The sequence below is a fragment of the Oncorhynchus clarkii genome, unplaced genomic scaffold, assembly GCF_045791955.1.
Source record: "Oncorhynchus clarkii lewisi isolate Uvic-CL-2024 unplaced genomic scaffold, UVic_Ocla_1.0 unplaced_contig_8549_pilon_pilon, whole genome shotgun sequence".
NCBI lineage: Eukaryota > Metazoa > Chordata > Actinopteri > Salmoniformes > Salmonidae > Oncorhynchus > Oncorhynchus clarkii.
Genome location: NW_027261136.1, coordinates 190,493 through 197,192, shown reverse-complemented (window position 1 = coordinate 197,192; position 6,700 = coordinate 190,493). Strand labels below are relative to the sequence as shown.

The 6,700-nt window shown below is 47.6% G+C and overlaps 1 protein-coding gene across 1 annotated transcript in view; it reads right to left on the bottom strand.

Annotated features, from left to right (window-relative positions):
• The window catches only part of LOC139405168 (NLR family CARD domain-containing protein 3-like), a 457,948-nt gene that overhangs the window by 309,020 nt on the left and 142,228 nt on the right, over positions 1–6,700 (bottom strand). The gene's annotated exons all lie outside the window — the stretch shown is intronic.

Here is a 6,700-nt window from a genome sequence, read left to right as displayed (position 1 = left end):
ATGAGTTAGGAAAAATAGTGACTTGGAAGCATCTCTCTGACCTCACTCTGCTGAAACACACTCAAGTAAAGACCACATAGATACAGTTATATGTCTGTCTCTACCAAGCATCTCTCTGACCTCACCCTGCTGAAACACACTCAAGTAAAGACCACATAGATACAGTTATATGTCTGTCTCTACCAAGCATCTCGCTGACCTCACCCTGCTGAAACACACTCAAGTAAAGACCACATAGCTACAGTTACATGCTTGTGTTTTTTTAATCAACTTTTACAGCCAATGTCTGGACTGGTATTCATATGAATCAGTAGAATATACAGACTAGTTAACCACCTCCCAGTAGATGGACCCCACTCAGAACTATATATATACAGACTAGTTAACCATCTCCCAATAGATGGACCCACTCAGAACATTATATATACAGACTAGTTAACCATCTCCCAATAGATGGACCCACTCAGAACTTTATATATACAGACTAGTTAACCACCTCCCAGTAGATGGACCCCACTCAGAACTATATATATACAGACTAGTTAACCATCTCCCAATAGATGGACCCACACAGAACTTTATATATACAGACTAGTTAACCACCTCCCAGTAGATGGATCCACACAGAACTTTATATATACAGACTAGTTAACCACCTCCCAGTAGATGGACCTACACAGAACTTTATATATACAGACTAGTTAACCACCTCCCAGTAGATGGATCCACACAGAACATTATATATACAGACTAGTTAACCACCTCCCAGTAGATGGACCCACACAGAACTTTATATATACAGACTAGTTAACCACCTCCCAGTAGATGGACCCCACTCAGAACTTTATATATACAGACTAGTTAAACATCTCCCAATAGACAACCGATTTGAGGTCTTGACCAGCAATGTCCCACTGGGGTCAACCAAGCCGAGAGGTTCTAGAAAGAGGACTGACTTTCATACCAACTCCTAAACAGGTTGTTGTGATATTGATTTAGAGGTAGGTGAAGGAGTCAAGCACAGGAGAGCAGAGATGTCCAAGTAGCGTCTTTTAATAGGCAAGTCCACAACAATAGGGTCAGGTACAATACCAAAATAAACACCCACGACAAAAGAGAACACAGTTCCTTACGAAAAGGAGGAAAAAACAACACTCCTTTAAATTTACACACAATCGGTATATACGAGAAAATAACTGAGGCACAACCTCAACGAGCAAAATGAAATTAACAATCCCGCACAAACCTAAGCAGGCAACAGGGGTACTTATACACACTGAAATGAAAGCAAATGAAACCAGGTGTGAAAGAACCAAAGACAAAACAAACAGAAAAGGAAACAAGGATCAGTGATGGCTGGTAGGCCGGTGGAGCGCCGCCCGAACAAGGATCAGTGATGGCTGGTAGGCCGGTGGAGCGCCGCCCGAACAAGGATCAGTGATGGCTGGTAGGCCGGTGGAGCGCCGCCCGAACAAGGATCAGTGATGGCTGGTAGGCCGGCGGAGCGCCGCCCGAACAAGGATCAGTGATGGCTAGTAGGCCGGCGGAGCGCCGCCCGAACAAGGAGAAGTTGTGACACAGGTGGACTGGGAGGAGCCAACTCCTAAACAGGTGGACTGGGAGGAACCAACTCCTAAACAGGTGGACTGGGAGGAACCAACTCCTAAACAGGTGGACTGGGAGGAACCAACTCCTAAACAGGTGGACTGTGGGGAGCTCCAGAGGGGATCTATCATACCAACTCCTAAACAGGAGGACTGGGAGGAACAAACTCCTAAACAGGTGGACTGGGAGGAGCCAACTCCTAAACAGGTGGACTGGGAGGAGCTCCAGAGGGGATCTATCATACCAACTCCTAAACAGGAGGACTGGGAGGAGCCAACTCCTAAACAGGTGGACTGGCAGGAGCCAACTCCTAAACAGGTGGACTGGGAGGAGCTCCAGAGGGGATCTATCATACCAACTCCTAAACAGGAGGACTGGGAGGAGCCAACTCCTAAACAGGTGGACTGGGAGGAGCTCCAGAGGGGATCTATCATACCAACTCCTAAACAGGAGGACTGGGAGGAGCCAACTCCTAAACAGGTGGACTGGGAGGAGCTCCAGAGGGGATCTATCATACCAACTACTAAACAGGAGGACTGGGAGGAGCCAACTCCTAAACAGGAGGACTGGGAGGAGCCAACTCCTAAACAGGAGGACTGGGAGGAGCTCCAGAGGGGATCTATCATACCAACTCCTAAACAGGAGGACTGGGAGGAGCCAACTCCTAAACAGGAGGACTGGGAGGAGCCAACTCCTAAACAGGAGGACTGGGAGGAGCCAACTCCTAAACAGGAGGACTGGGAGGAGCCAACTCCTAAACAGGTGGACTGGGAGGAGCTCCAGAGGGGATCTATCATACCAACTCCTAAACAGGAGGACTGGGTGGAGCCAACTCCTAAACAGGAGGACTGGGAGGAGCCAACTCCTAAACAGGAGGACTGGGAGGAACTAACTCCTAAACAGGAGGACTGGGAGGAGCTCCAGAGGGGATCTATCATACCAACTCCTAAACAGGAGGACTGGGAGGAGCTCCAGAGGGGATCTATCATACCAACTCCTAAACAGGAGGACTGGGAGGAGCTCCAGAGGGGATCTATCATACCAACTCCTAAACAGGAGGACTGGGAGGAGCCAACTCCTAAACAAGAGGACTGGGAGGAGCTCCAGAGGGGATCTATCATACCAACTCCTAAACAGGAGGACTGGGAGGAGCTCCAGAGGGGATCTATCATACCAACTCCTAAACAGGAGGACTGGGAGGAGCTCCAGAGGGGATCTATCATACCAACTCCTAAACAGGAGGACTGGGAGGAGCTCCAGAGGGGATCTACACGTCCATCATAGAAGATTGAAGTTATCAGATCATTTTGAATATGAAGCATATTTTCCTCATATACTATTTCCAAACCCCTCACAGTGGGAACCTCAGTTGGAGTCCGTGTCAGAAACTATACAGACTCTGATACGTAGGGAGGTGGCTTCCTTTTCACAATTCAGAAGCATTAAAAAAAAAATCAAGCTCTAGAAACATTCAACATCAATCAGAGAATAGTGATTAAACCAGCAGATAAGGGGGCTCAGATTGTTGTAATGGATAAAGTGAATATATTCTTGAAGCCAATAGTCAATATGATCATGTTAAACACTATGTTCCATTGTCCCACTGATATAAAATATAGGCCAGTTGCCATACGTTACTTCCCTCCAAGCCATTTCCAATAGACTTGATACTTCTTCCCCAGTGGTGAGACAGTGTTGAGACAGTGCTGAGACAGTGCTGAGACAGTGTTGAGACAGTGCTGAGACAGTGTTGAGACAGTGTTGAGACAGTGCTGAGACAGTGTTGAGACAGTGTTGAGACAGTGTTGAGACAGTGCTGAGACAGTGTTGAGACAGTGTTGAGACAGTGCTGAGACAGTGTTGAGACAGTGTTGAGACAGTGCTGAGACAGTGCTGAGACAGCGTTGAGACAGTGCTGAGACAGTGCTGAGACAGTGTTGAGACAGTGTTGAGACAGTGCTGAGACATTGCTGAGACAGTGCTGAGACAGTGTTGAGACAGTGCTGAGACAGTGCTGAGACAGTGCTGAGACAGTGTTGAGACAGTGTTGAGACAGCGTTGAGACAGTGCTGAGACAGCGCTGAGACAGTGTTGAGACAGTGTTGAGACAGTGCTGAGACAGTGCTGAGACAGCGTTGAGACAGTGCTGAGACAGTGCTGAGACAGTGTTGAGACAGTGCTGAGACATTGCTGAGACAGTGCTGAGACAGTGTTGAGACAGTGCTGAGACAGTGTTGAGACAGTGTTGAGACAGTGTTGAGACAGCGTTGAGACAGTGCTGAGACAGTGCTGAGACAGTGTTGAGACAGTGTTGAGACAGTGCTGAGACAGTGCTGAGACAGCGTTGAGACAGCGTTGAGACAGTGCTGAGACAGTGCTGAGATAGTGCTGAGACAGTGTTGAGACAGTGCTGAGACAGTGTTGAGACAGTGTTGAGACAGTGTTGAGACAGTGCTGAGACAGTGCTGAGACAGTGCTGAGACGGTGCTGAGAGAGTGTTGAGACAGTGTTGAGACAGTGTTGAGACAGAGCTGAGACAGTGCTGAGACAGTGTTGAGACAGTGTTGAGACAGAGCTCTGACAGGCCAAATGATGTAGATCTGAAGAGCAGACCTTGCTATTTACCTGCTTCCCTGTAATATTCGGTTGGGTAAACACCCTGAGTTGTATAACAGACAGGCTTGGCTGAGTGCCCAGGGCTGAATAAACAACCAGAGAAGACTGGGCGAAGGGTAGATAAACCTGACGGGGGTGGAGACAGTAAGCCTGTGTGGATACTACTGCCACAGTTTGATAAGTGGTAACCGGGTTGCTAAACAGCCTGTGTGGATACTACAGCCACAGTGTGATTAGTAGTAAACGGGTTGCTAAACAACCTGTGTGGATACAACAGCCACAGTGTGATAAGTGGTAAACGGGTTGCTAAACAGCCTGTGTGGATACTACAGCCACAGTGTGATTAGTGGTAAATCGGTTGCTAAACAACCTGTGTGGATACTACAGCCACAGTGTGATAAGTGGTAAACGGGTTGCTAAACAACCTGTGTGGGATGTATTGTTAATGGCTGGATATAGAGACACGCTTGGATGCAACTGTAAAGGCTAGAAACCACTGAATGGACTCTTGTTGGATAACCCAGACACACTTGGATGAAGCGGTACTGGGTGAAAAGCCCAGCCATAATCTCTGGGTGGAAAGCCCAGCCATAATCTCTGGGTGGAAAGCCCAGCCATAATCTCTGGGTGGAAAGCCCAGCCATAATCTCTGGGTGGAAAGCCCAGCCATAATCTCTGGGTGGAAAACCCAGCCATAATCTCTGGGTGGAAAGCCCAGCCATAATCTCTGGGTGGAAAGCCCAGCCATAATCTCTGGGTGGAAAACCCAGCCATAATCTCTGGGTGGAAAGCCCAGCCATAATCTCTGGGTGGAAAGCCCAGCCATAATCTCTGGGTGGAAAACCCAGCCATAATCTCTGGGTGGAAAACCCAGCCATAATCTCTGGGTGGAAAGCCCAGCCATAATCTCTGGGTGGAAAACCCAGCCATAATCTCTGGGTGGAAAGCCCAGCCATAATCTCTGGGTGGAAAGCCCAGCCATAATCTCTGGGTGGAAAACCCAGCCATAATCTCTGGGTGGAAAGCCCAGCCATAATCTCTGGGTGGAACATGTGTGGTGGTAATGTTACTGCTGTTTGTAATCTATGTGAATAGACAAGAACAAGGCTCTGAAATGACTGGTGATTCACTGCATTGCTGTCATGTCAAACCAAGGATACATAATGGTATAATGAGACATATACTGCCTGATATATTCATTTAGATGTGCAGGAGTTCAATGTTCATGTCCTCTATCTCTTTGCATATGGACCGGACTGCATGAAGTGGTTGAGATGGGGTGGAGTTTCCATCTCCCATTGTCTCCTGATCGGTCCTGCTACATCTTTCACCATCCTCATCCTGCAGAGCTCTTGCAGCGTAGGAAGGGGTCTTGGTACAAAGGTCACCTTTTCAACCTCATATAGTCCAGCAAACGTGCCATGGTGTTGAAGTGTATAGCTGTGTCAATCACGCTGTTGACTACTGCATCTTTTACAGGCACAAACCCGCACTTATCACAGGTTACCTTATCGGGTATTTCTCTCGGTCTAGCCATCAAGTAACCTTCTGGGACTGCTTCAATCACGCTGTTGACTACTGCATCTTTTACAGGCACAAACCCGCACTTATCACAGGTTACCTTATCGGGTATTTCTCTCGGTCTAGCCATCAAGTAACCTTCTGGGACTGCTTCAATCGCATCCTCTATCATCGCAACAGGTTCACCTCTGTCCCAGTCTACGAAGTCCGTGCATTTGTAATAGCCTCGGGTGACATACTGTATATAGCAAATGGGATGAGGCTATTGTCAGGGCTCTTCACCACACCTGAACACACACCTCCGGGCATGTCACCAAAGTAGGCCGCGATGGCAATAGCTCCTACAGTGACTTCGGGTCTATTCAGGGATGATATTAGCTGCTTTTGGAGACGGAACCCCACCACTTCTCACCCAGCCATTCTAACAGTGGAAGCCACGATCTGTCCAATAGGGGCCAGTTGCCATGTTCATTTCGGTAAGAGACACGGAGTGAATCGAATTGTCTTCTGTTTACATAGGCCATCGTCCAACCCCGTAGCTATTTCCATATATGTGTGTAATTAGTAACATAGTTCTTTTGATACAGCAATTATAAGTACTAGGGAATTGGAAGCAAACCCCAAACAGCACACGGTCAATAACCACAGGGAAAGTGCCTCATGTTTCTAACTGTTGTTGCTAGTAGCTCCTCAGGATGATGCCGAGATGTAGCTCTCTGAGCACCTTTCACAGTCGCACCCCCTGTGCCTAACCGTAACCGTAGTGTATACTGATATGGTAGTGTGTACTGATATGGTAGTGTATACTGTGATTACAAGTAAGTAAGTATTGTACATGATTAACACGACACTCAACATAGAGTACACAATTTACTACTATTGCCACGGTTACACGTCGATACATGTCCGTACATGTCCAGACATGTGGAGCAGTGAAAACAATCCCCTCCATGATGTT